At 47.7% G+C, this 12,918-nt stretch overlaps 1 long non-coding RNA gene across 1 annotated transcript; it reads right to left on the bottom strand.

The window, feature by feature from the left end:
• Window positions 1-8,350: 8,350 nt before the first annotated feature.
• On the bottom strand, window positions 8,351-12,595 carry LOC129380757 (uncharacterized). Its single transcript, XR_008608929.2, has 3 exons — window positions 12,518-12,595; window positions 9,720-9,773; window positions 8,351-9,637 (listed from the first exon to the last, which is right to left on the bottom strand). It is a non-coding gene; the product is annotated as an uncharacterized lncRNA (long non-coding RNA).
• Between the last annotated feature and the right edge of the window lie 323 nt (window positions 12,596-12,918).

A 12,918-nucleotide genomic window follows, 5' to 3' on the forward strand; every position in this document is an offset into this window, starting at 1 on the left:
TTTTGTCGCAGTAATTATAGTTATCGTCACGGCGTCGTTGTCATGTCATTTTCGTTAATGCGTCGCTGTCATGCAGTCGTCATCATGCATTCGTGGTCATATACTCAACCTGATGACGTCGTGTTCGTTCAGTCGTTATTACTTGGTTCATTACTTGTAACACTAGACGTGGGCTTGCTTTATACTCACATTCCGCATAATTGCAGCTGTATTGCAGGCTTATGACGATACGGTCCCACCCCCCGCCGTGGTTGCTCAGTGGCTATGGTGTCGGGCTGCTGAACACGAGGTCGTGGGATCAAATCCCGTCCATGGTGGCCGCATTTCGATGGGGGCGAAAACACCCGTGTACTTACACTTAGGTGCACGTCGAAGAACCCCAGGTGTTCGAAATTTCCGGAGTCCTCCACTATGGCGTGCCTCATAATCAGAAAGTTGTTTTGGCACGTAAAACCCCATAATTTCATTGTAATAAGGTAGCAGGCGCGGCACCGCACTAGCCATATTGCTAGAGTTAATCAACTTCCACACAGTTTTGCAGCAAATGTAACATCAATGGGCACGAAAATAGGATCTAACTATGGTAACATATTTATGTGCCAATTAGAAGAGAAATGCCTTGGCACACGTGAATTAAAACCGTTGTACTAGAGACGTTTTTTTATTTATGACGTATTCCTAGCCTGGGATCATGGTGAGGCGGAACTCCTGTCCTTTATTTCAGACCTCAACAAGGCTCATCCATCCATCGCTTTCTTGAAATCGTACTCAAGCTCAGTCAGTCAGTTTCCTTGACGTCACAGTGACCCTATGGGCTAATAAACTGACAACTTAGCTCTTTAGGAAATCCGCGGGTAAGCAGCATCAGTACTTCCATTTCGAAAGCTGTCATCCAAAATACTGCAAGACCGGGATCCCTTATGACCAAGCACTCAGTTTTAAAATTACTACCTGAGAGTGTTGACCAAGCACTCAGTTTTAAAATTTCCACCTCAAATTGTTGGCGGTGCTATTAAACTTGCTGATGGAATGGACCTGGCCAGAAACTTCTTAGTTCAGACAAGTACCCTATGCAACCATCACGTACTAAACTAGTTCGAACCCATGCCTCATCATTAGCAAATATTAACAGCATCCTTCAGAAGCATCACAGTTTATTCTTGCAATCACCTCAAATGCGTCATTATCAAGCTACCACGCGCAGTGTACCAAAGATCAAAGAACTTATGCGATTTACTAACGTCATCAAAGATAATGCCCACAGTTAACATTCATTGTCATCCTTTCAATAAGCCCGTTAGCAAGCTATGCACCCACATCCCCACTACACTTGCAGAAAAGAGCACAGTGTGAAATTTTAATTTTGAGATGGAAAGGCGACTTTCAATGCACCACGAGTAACGCTGTGTACAGACTGTTTCACACTTATGGGGAAACACGGAGCGCATTGCATAGCGATGCGGCGAGCGCGGGAGTCGGGCTGCTCGTGGGCGGCTGCAGCAGCTCGCGCAGGCGCTCGAGGGACGGAGTCTTAATCTGCGTCGTCTGCTACGGCGGCGCACGCTGACCGCATTGTCGGGAAGCGTGTTACTTGTCAGGGGCAGTGCGCCGATTTCATTGTTACTGCGGGAACTGAGCCGATATTCTTTACTAATTGTTGTGCGACGCCAACCTCTGAGCCTTCATTGGTGACAGTGGAGTTCCACAACCTTATTGTAACAGCGTGCTTCGTTTGTTCTTTCGAAAGGCCGGGGTACTAAGTGCGTGCATGTATATTTATTCACTGTGCATGTGTGCTACGGTAATAGGCAGCGACAAGAAAGACACACCAAAATGTGTGCGCAACGTGCTCAGTCTTTATTTGACTCGAACGGAAAACAAAGCACTCAGCAGTGAAAACTATGAGGGTCAAGCACGATGAAACAAATTGATACCAATAAAGGAATGTTTTAGGTTAAGACAATGAGCTGGAAGTGATTCTTCTCGACAATAGTTCGTTTCACCAGACAGGCCCTGCCCGCCGGCGGGAAAATGCACGCGTCACGCTCCGAACTTCACTTAGTATCTAGTCATGTCCGCAGCGGCAGCGATGACAGTGCTCATTCTGGAGGGCAGTCAGGTGTAGAGTGACTTGGTCAGCGATGTGTTCATTCGCAGCACGTCCCACTCACTCACGATGGTGGACCAAAGCTTATCCTCGGACAACCCATGGAGAGGATGGCGTGCCAGCGATACTTTCAATGAGCCCCAGACATTTTCAATGACTCCAGGACAGTGACGCCGCGCTCTTCGAGCAGTTCTTGCACGGCACGAGCAATGTGGATCGGCGACTATCGTGTTGGAATATATAATCGCCTTCCGGGAACGGGCCGTCAAGAACGCACGGATTCAGTACAACGTCTATGATTGCCCCGTACCTTTCAGCGATGAACTTGCCTTCGAGGCATATCAGTGTGCGTCGCACAACGCTTAGTAAAGAATATCGGCTCAGTTCACGCAGCAACGATGAAACCCGCGCAAGGCCTCTGACAGTAGCACGCTTCCCAACAATGCGGCCAGCGCGCGCGGCTGTAGCATTGTTCAAGAGCCAGCTTCTCGAGCATCTGCGCCTGCGCGAGCTGCTGCCGCCGCTGCGCCGCCCGACCCAAGCGCCCGCCGCATCGCCCCGATGCAATGCGCTCCAAGTTTTCCCCTAAGTGTGAAACAGCATGTACTTACACGCTGGAATGCTCGTTGTACAGGCTTCAATACAGCGGACAAACTGAAGTCGCTTTCAAACTGCGTTTTTAACAACCGCAGGTCACGCGCCACAAGCCTTCCTAATCTACGCCTGTTCAAGCAAGTTAACATTTACGACCACTCCTTTGATAAGCTAACAGCCACTATAATAGAATCGGCTTTCATTTCGCCCCACGGAAGGGAAGTTCGCGAGTCGTTTCTTATACAAACGTTGGAGGCTGTCCCGTTAGGCAAAAAAAAAAAAAAGAACGCAAGGTAACTTTTCTGTCAACGCGCTAATTTGGTAGTTCCACCTTCATCACAACTTAGTTTAGTTACGCCTGTATGCGCACCTGTTTACACAATATGTAGATCATTATTGCGATAGCGATTATGTGGACACTTTTTTTTTTTTTTAATTCGAAAGCATGCCCTTAGGCATAATACAAAAGATGTTAGAAATACACGAACAGATTCGACTCGTGCAAGAAATCTAGGAGTGAGCGATGATGGGGTCCATGAATCCAACGTTCAAGGTCGGGTGGGCGGCCAGGCCGAAGGCCTGTTGCCCGGAGATGGCGGAGACGGCTTAGATGAAGCCCTGGGCACGTCCATAATAGGTGTGTCACTGTCACATTTTGGATTCCTGTGTTGCAAAATGGGCACGATGAGCCATAAGGACCATGGTATTGTTGTGGCCAGAGAGCGGTCACAGACGGGGTGAGTGCGACCCCGACACGTAGCCTCCTTAACGTAACCTCCTCTCGGCGGGTTAACCCGCCAGGGAGGTCTGACCCACACGGAGGTATGAGAGCTCGTGTGGTACGTCGGAGGTTTTCCTTTTCCCGGATCAGTCGTCCACAGGCGTCTTCAGGAAAATGTGGGAGTGGGTATGTTGTAATCTGTGGGTGGGTTGCCATATCTGCTTCAAGGAGACCCGGCAGGGCTGCTCGAGGCACCCACTGGACGCGTATGAGGATATTCGCAGTGGCAGCAAGACGGTGAATGCTATCTGAGAATAGAGTGGACCGAGACACCCTACGTATGTCGTGGATGGCTTGAGTCGAGTCTGTGCGAATGATGAGTTGAGAGTAGCGAGCATCTTGAACAGTTGGTAGCAACGCGGCCAAGCCGTCTCGTATGGCAGCAAGCTCGGCAAGGTAGGCCGGTGGTGCAGGATCGGCAACATACGAGCACGTTTGGCCTGCCTCTGGTATCAATGGACACACGAGAGCTGTGTGAATCATGGTGCCATTAACACTGGCATCAGTGTATGCTACAAGAGTCGTATCGTCTTGATTGTCATCGGCACGATGAAGGCGGGAAACATGGGCATTCGCCTGACGAGGAACCGGGCTATACAGACGACCAAGAGGCTTATTGTCACTTAATTGTACCCTTTTCCACGGGGCTACATCGGGTCTCGTAGATGCTGGATTGTCTATTTCGTGTCCCATGTACCAGGCCAGTGAAGCAGCCGAGCCGAAATATGATGGCTTTAGGGCGCGCGTGCGTCGACGTTGGTGTACGAGTTCGTCAATAGTGTTGAGTTGGGACTCAGCCTGTAGGGTTGGCAACGGAGTGAGACGTGGTAGTCCCGTTATGGCCCGCATAGCTTCATTATTAATGGCCTCAAGGCGAGCCCATTGTGCCTTCGTGAGGTGATGAAACTGGGCTCTGTAGACGAGTCGTGGTTGCAATACAGAACGGACCAGAAGGCGAGCCATGTTGGTGCTCGCTCCGCCAGATTTCTTCGCAATCCGACGTATCAACTGTATCGTTTCTGCGGCCTGTTGCTTTGCATTCTTGACCCATGGTCCCGCAGATCCGGAGGAATCCATTTCAAGGCCGAGTACACGACAGTTGAAGCCTCATGTAGTGGTTGCTGATCCAGAGTTAACTGAAGAGGCCGGAGTGCCAGTAGACGGCGCCCATACTTGTTCGCTACTGACATGTACGTCGTCTTGTCCTTGGAAATATCAAGGCCTATCTGAGCACACCAGTTGTGCGTCATGTTTAGGGCCTCTTGGAGCGCTTGTTCTTGGTGGCAGATTTCAGGATGAACTGACCAGACAGTGATGTCGTCTGCGTACATTATGTACTGTGCGTTATGTATCGTGGCTAGCTTCCAGGCTAGTGGAAGGAGAGCAATATTGAAAAGGACTGGTGCGAGCACAGATCCTTGTGGGACACCCCGATGTGCGACGAACTGACCTACTGCTTGGCCAGCCAGGCGAATGGAGAAGGTGCGAGCGCACAGGAAAGCTTCGACGAATGTGCAGACACGGCTAGGGAATTGAAGCCAATGGAGAATTCCAACAATTGCTTCGTGACTCACATGGTCGTATGCTTTACGAATATCCATTGCCAGAATCGTGCGAATTCTTCGGGAGTGGCCTCCGATGAGAACCATAGAAGATAGGTACGCAAGGCCATCCTCTGCGCCTAGATGAGCACGGAACCCGATTTGGCCAGGATTATGTGGACACTTCAAGCGCATTTCAGCCATCACCGTGATACTCCGTATAAAGTCCAAGGGCACGTCGCCACGCGCCGTATGCGTGAGTGAAAGCGTGCGAGGGTGCGCCGGCGATAGCGGCTCATTCTGACACGCGCAAGGGAGGATAGCGGGAAGAAAGCGCGCTGTCTTCCGTCCCACGCAAAGCACCAGGGGGAGGGGGCGTTCTACTCCGGCGGCTGCTGCGTATGGCACGGCCGTGCGGGCCCTATCTTGAAAGCGATCCACAGAATAAAGAACCTCCTTAGAGAATGAAACTGTACCGTCTACTGTGGTACTGAAGGTAAGCAGCGGAAGCGCATGGAACTTACGTAGGAATAAGACAGATGACACTGCTCAAACAGGAAGCGGAAATTCCATTTTTAAGCAAAAATCCAATATGGCCGTTTTTTACCGGCAGCGTACGCTGGTACGCGCCGTGCTCGCCCTGCTGGCTTTGGGGCATGCCTCGGCTCCTTGACTGCAGCGTAACTGCATGGTGTGACCAAAGAGCCTCTGCTGACGCACATACAAACAAGCCACAAGTGAGTGAATATGACGTGCGGCTTTATTGGCAGAATACAAGCAGTACATCTTCTCGTACAAGAGCAGAAATAAAATGTGCATGCCGAGATACGCTGAAACCATTAACGCGAGGCCGTAAACGGCTCACCTTCATCGTCGCACATGGCGGTCTGGTAACGAGCGACAACCAGCAGCGCAATCAGATTGGACAGAGTGCCCCACCTGTTTGCACGACAGTCGCCGTTGAAGATGAGGAACTTGCACTGTGAAGCAATCGGGTGACGCAAGCATTTGCTGCCGCAGCCGATACAGCGACATGGACTACCCAGCATTTTAGCGTTACCTACGTTTCTTTTTCTTTCGGGGGCCGCTAGTGTGTCGCTCACATTTGGTGCCCTGCTTTCTCTCAATATGGACATGGTCGGTTTCGTGGGCATCACCATTTTGCGGCCACTTTTGCGGGCATTTCCTCCCCCGTGGCTTACCAACGTCACACAGTTCGGACCATGTAAGCACGCATGCTGGTCTCCGTTCACGCCAAATTACGACCGAGGAAAGGCACAAGCACAATTTGCCCCCGGCTGCAGCAAGAAAGGACGAACGGGTAGCACCAATCACGATGCGTGTAAATTGGGAGTCTATGTTGCTGTGCGGACTGCAGGAGCAGGTGCTTACCTCAAGAGACTGCTTCCCAATGCAACTGACTTTCCTCATCCGAAAAACGTGACACGGCTACCATGACCAAGTGGGACAGCAGCGAAACCAGACTACAGTCAATCACATCAGTGTACCTTGAGCAAAAACCTAGGCTATCGAGCAACAAGAGCAATACTGAATGAGACTAAGAATTAAATATGGGAATGAGAAAGCTTGCATTCGAGAAAGAAGCTACTCCACTCTGCGCGCTCGGAAGGCCATAAACATTGTCAAATGCAACACATCCCACACTGCATAGGTTAATGCAAGACACATGCCTATGCCGCATCTTCCATTTCAGGAGAGGAATTGCACGTGACAACGTACATTAAAAAATACTACTACATATATGTTACCATGCTACCAGACGACTGGTAATGAGGATTCGAACAAGAATGGTGAATGAACAAGCTTGCATTTCTAGAAAAAAATTTTGTACTTGACACAAATGGAATAATTTGACAAGGCCAGGAAGATGACTAAGGAAAGGAAACCGAAAACCATGGGTCATTGAAGCGAAAAAGGAAGTAAATATTATGCCGAGTTTAGCAAGAAACCCAGACAGCAATCTTCTGCAGCTTCTGTCTGGCAGCAGATTTAGGCGTTTAGAAGCTTAATTCGCACGCAAATGCCAAAGAAACCGAAAGTGAACCTAGAGCTGCTTGCAGTCTGAACTACAAAATGTGGCATCGCCGGTCTCCTGAGCCACCATGGAGAACAATTCACTTGTATAACACCGCGATGGTGCGTAATAGTATCTATTGCATGTGTAAATTTCTCCTACAACCTCACGACATACCCGTATGCTGCCTCAGTCGGCACAGTTAACTGGCCGAGGGCTTCGCCTTTTATTTCAACAGCAATTAATCGTCATAAATAACTGCCTACGTCTTGCGTGGTACTCGGTCCGTTCGATTCGCCCGCACCACTGTAAACCAGTTCGCATCGGCTCACGAGAAGTTCAGAAATAGTGCAGCTCGATTTCTGCAGTGCAGGCACAGCGCAACACACGAAACGAATGCCAAGGTACAGAGGCGGTGTAGGCGCTATGGGTTTTCTTACTAATGTGCATGAAGTGCGTAGGTTTGAGATGATCTGAACTGCTGGTAGGGTCGGCTTGTGAGGCGTTAATGCACCCACGCTTGCGCACACACGGCAGATGCCCGTAAGCGGGGATTTAACGGCGCTTGCGCACGCGCCGAATGGCAGGGTCCAGCGCCTCGTGAACTGGTTCAGGTGAATCGAACGTACTGGCTACTTCCCTTCAGGAGGTCGTGGCACGAACTGCCCTTGCTTTTCTTTAGGAATGTGTGTATCAAATACCCACACACATAGTGAACTATGGTTGACTCAACCCGCCGTGGTTGCACAGTGGCTATGGTGTTGGGCTGCTGAGCACGAGGTCGCGGGATCGAATCCCGGCCATGGCGGCCGCATTTCGATGGGGGCGAAATGCGTAAACACCCGTGTACTTAGATTTAGGTGCACGTTAAGGATCCCCAGGTTGTCGACATTTCCGGAGTCCTCCACTACGGCGTGCCTCATAATGAGAAAGTGGTTTTGGCACGTAAAACCCCATAATTAATTATGGTTGACTCAAGCACATCATTACTTGCCTCTTCACTACTGTCAGAGAGCACTTCCGTAAAAGCAGCACTCGTGGAGCTAGGAGCCCCTGCAGTCGCTTTGCCAAGGTTAGTCAGTGGAAGTGACTTAAGTTCAGTTAAGACCCTTGTCCTCCTCGAAGTTGCTATCGCAGAATTTATGTGTCAATGTGTCCGAGTCTGGAAGAAATCTGCTAGATAGTTCGATTAAAACACGTTGGCTTAGTTGGTTTGAATCCATGATATAATGTGTAAGCGCAACTGAACGAAGACGTAGAAAGGAACAGACACACAGAGACAGCGCTACTTTCAACTATAGATTTTATTTTCGCACGTGTCGATAAATATATAACGAACGAGCGGAAACAAACGAGACAAAAAAAGATCATCCAGTCGTGCATGATGATGAGCCGTGCACGTGTCTAAGGCATGATCAAAACATACACTGCAAAAGTTACAGCGATAAAACGAGGAATCGTATCTCTCTTTCAGATAGCGACACTTATGGCTTGCTCACGCACCTTTCTTCTAACTTTGCAATTTCATAAGGCTCCACAATCTCCCTTGTCATCCTGCTATGATCCCCATACAACATAGAAGTACTTTCAAAGATGGGTTTGACATTCTATCATAGACATTTCGAGGTTCATTGTAACCGTGCTGCTGCTGAATGAGCCCGAACATAATCTCAAGGGGATCGCGATTCAGGTCGCCATGTCTACAAGAACTGAAAATTAAAGATTACTGGAGGTCTTGCCACAGCAACAAGATTACTTTGATTGTGATCCGCCATCCAAATATAGTCCTAGGTTGGCGAAGGCAATCTAACTTTCAGGAGTTAATCCAAAGCTCGTCAGCCTTTAACAATTCAATGTGCTCTGTGGATGAGTTAACGGCGTCTCACATTCCGCTCTTTTATGCGCACTGCGAAGCTGTTCAAGGCATCGACCAGCTTGCCCATCCTTTTTATAAAGCTGCCTCTGTGTGTGGCAGTGGGAGGCAGAACGTTTAAAGCAATATGAAGGACTCAAGGACCAAACACACACTGTTAATACTTGCGAGGCAAATTTTACCTTCATGTTGCCGAAAGGAGTTTGGTACAAATGCCTGTCAGTGATTTTTGGTAGATATATTCAGTTTGACGTGATGGGTGGACTCGTATATTTTGACTATTTATTTTCATGAAACAACATCCTTCCCAATGTGGAAGTCCTATTTCCGCAAGTTGTTTCTAGTACATTTCAACAAGTGCGGAGTATCGAAAAGTATATTTTTGCCCCATCCATTAAAAAAAGGATCATGTGGGGTTATTCCGAGTGCTGTCCCAAGTGCACCTTGATTGATCACAAATCAATGCCTTTACATAGGGACCACAGTCCTTACAAGTTCTCCAGTAAACATAAAATGGGTCCTGAATGAACTGCGCCGGCACATGTCATGAAAGCTACAGGCTGACGCCAGCACTTCGATATCCAATCAAAGTACTCCTGCATTCGCTTCTGTGTTCGTTGCGTTAAAGCCTCGCGAATTCGGCTCGGACCCCTTCCTGTTAGCGTAGATTGGGTCTCCTGTGATGAAGGTGTGCATGGTGCAGACTCTGTTGGGGCAGATCAGTAACACATAAGATGCAAGAACACAGGCAAGGTCGGCCATTAGCCGCACACCGGCTCTGAACGCACCTCTAGCGACGGCTGGCTGCTGGAGAACCCCGCGAGAAGTGCGTGGTACAGGCTCTGTTGAGGCAGAACACATGGGATACAGCACAGGCAAGAGGGTCAGTACCACAGCTAGCATAAGTACCGGGAACTCTGGCTCAGAAAATAATAACCTTTATTGAAGCCACGATGTTACAGCACCCGAAAGCATGAGTGAAATCACTTGAATGCAGCTGAGTAATAGCAAAAAGCCCGGTGATATTAAAGTCTTTCTTTATTAGCGACTAATCACGTCGTATTATTCGTCACCGCATGGTGACCACAGCTCAGTCCTTTAATTTCAAAATAAGTCTTAAGTATAACTGAAAGTCTCCTTATAAACACACGGTATATATTCAATAAATAGACATCCATTACGCCACAGACCCTTTGTTTCTTCATTGCAACTTGCCATCTTTCCCCAAGGCGCCAAGCCGTGCACCCTAACTGATTGCAGAAAATGGCGCCCTTTCCTGTTCATAATCACTTTTCGTCACACCACGGACGCGTATGCGTCGACAGGCAGAACACCGTGAATAATTTCCCGCGTGCGAGCCGCCGCGCCTAGACGGTTGCTGCTGTTCAGTATGCCGAATTTCTATCACTGTTATTAACAACACTAGCGACACGACAGATCCCATACTTTACCATCCAGTAAGTGGATGGGAAAAAGGCGCCATGGTAGCTCAATTCGTAACAATTAACATCGCACGCGTAATGCGAAGACGTGGATTCGTACCCCATCTGCGGGCACTTCTTACACTTTGTCCCCCCCCCCCCCCATTTCTTTACTGCAATAAATAAGTATAGATAAGTTTTACCTTTGCTGTGCTTGCCTGAGGGCTTCTTATGATTGGGACTAACATATATATATATATATATATATATATATAGTTAAATTATAAGAAGCCAACAAACAATTGACACGAAGGACAGCATAGGGGACATTAGATGTAGTTCTTCAATGAAGTAAAGAAATGATAAATAAGTGAAAATGAAAATGGATGCAAATACGAGATAATAATTTTCAAATTGCCCAACGAAACGCATCGGCGTTCCCTTTTTTTCGTGCCTCAATGCATAAAACAGCGTTTTCTTAAACAAGTGGAACAACAGCGCAGTTTGACAACTTTGACGGCGCATATCTCGAAAGCGCTGCCATCCCCATAATTCGTTCCAAGTTCATACGCCTATCGTATTCGTAGATATGAAATATGTGCCTAATTTAAATTAATTAGGAATTTAATTGGCGTAACCACGTCAATTATTCAAATAAGTAAGCATTTTGATTTCTCGTATAAATAATGGCCGCCCCCCGCCAGTAATTTGGATTAAGGGTTAGAATTCTGTTATCTGCCACAGGCAATTTATAAAACTCTGGTGCAAAAAAAAAAAAAAAACTATATATTTTGCAACTAACGGTGCTCAGCTCTGGGCCACCGTCAGGTGCGACGAAATGCTAACGCACTTCTATCGCATTTACCGCTAAACCGCCACTGATAAAAAAAGAAAGCTTTGTACAACACAGACCGCACCCTGCATATTTCACAACTAGAAACCATACTGAAATGCATGACGTCACAATGACGCACAAAATCCAAAAGTGGGTAAGCTGACTATTTTTGGGGGGTAATAATCAACAATCACCTCCCAATTAAATGAACGACAAGGTTAATCAATGGCGGAACAAGCGCGAGACGTCTGCTGGAGCAGCCCTTACAGAATGGAAATTCCATAACAGTGTTACATATGCCTCTGCGATATATTGTCGCGGCGCAGTGACTGAAGCAGAAACGCTGCGTTTGACAAAATTGACATGGTGTCAATTTGCAGACACCCAGGCGGAAAAAAACAATGTCCAGTATCTCTAATCGTCCATGCAGTGCTTTTAACGACGCCAATTTGCGAATTCACGCAGAATTTTCTTGCAGTCCCAGACGAAATGACCCCTTAACTATACGCGCCGAAAAATTCCCCAGCTGTCCCGCACGCCAATATCGAACCGCTTTCGCCCAGATCCAACTCCGACACGTAGAACGCAGAAATACGTTTGAGACTGCCGCGGGACCCATTTGGATGCAAGGTGTTAGAGTTTAGAGATAAAATTAAATTCTAGTGACTTCGAAAAGAGTAATTTTGATTTAGAGCCAGAAATCTTTCACTGAAATTCCAGTCGTCGTGCTGTCAACTGCATCCGTTTGGCATCTTAAGCGGACAGAATCGATGCATTACTCATTGCTCTCAAATACGCTGCTAGTATGAGAGTAGGACTTTTGCAAAACTCTCTTCAACTTTGCAAGAAATTCACGTAAGATATAAATCCATATATTAAGTTATCCGCTTTAGATGTACCATTAGGTGCAGCTTGCAGAAGTGTGGTATCACTTTATGTTAATCTTAATTTTAAACATATGCTTACGACAGTCACTAAATGTTTACTGCATTTTTTTTAAAAAGAGCAAACCTCATAAAATTTGTGACAGTGAACGATTTCTCTATTCCCGTATGTATTTACGTAGGAGCCCCTGAACTAAAGCTTCCTCTTTGCTCAGGCTGGAAACGTCGACGTCGTGAATATGTCATTGCAGGCGATCATTATTATGAGAGCTTACTAGGCTTTGCATGAGAACCAACCCAGAGAGGTACCGGTAATGTTTACCGGTAATGTGGCATGTTTACCACCCTGACACACTCATTACACGACATTGCAAATGAAATCACTAAAAAGCAATTATAACAAATTTGCAAATTCACAAAAGGCAGAATATAACTTTCATGCATACCTGTCATTGGGGAATCTGTGGAAACCAATGCCTTCCCCGGTTTAGGAGCTCCTGCGGCACCACGGCGCGGTACAGCAATTACCACCTGCAAAGGCGTTGGTTGCTGTCCTAGCATTTTCTCAAAAAATAGAATAGCAGCCAGCCGAGCCATCGGGGTCTTATATTGCCGATGCAGGGGTGAGGAGGAGCGCAGTAGCCAACCGCTGCACCTGCGCGTGGCCGAAGCGGTTTAGGGCGTGTATATACATGGAAAGAGGGTGGCAGCGAAGAAAGGAGACCCGATAATCTGGTTTGACCTTTGAACCACGTCAATGTGCACAATGGCCTCTGGAGCTCCGTGGGCGTCGCCACATTAGCCTCTTGACAGCTGTAATTATCTGTGACCCCCCGAAAAAGCATTG

The sequence above is a fragment of the Dermacentor andersoni genome, chromosome 1 (genome assembly GCF_023375885.2).
Source record: "Dermacentor andersoni chromosome 1, qqDerAnde1_hic_scaffold, whole genome shotgun sequence".
Taxonomy (NCBI): domain Eukaryota; kingdom Metazoa; phylum Arthropoda; class Arachnida; order Ixodida; family Ixodidae; genus Dermacentor; species Dermacentor andersoni.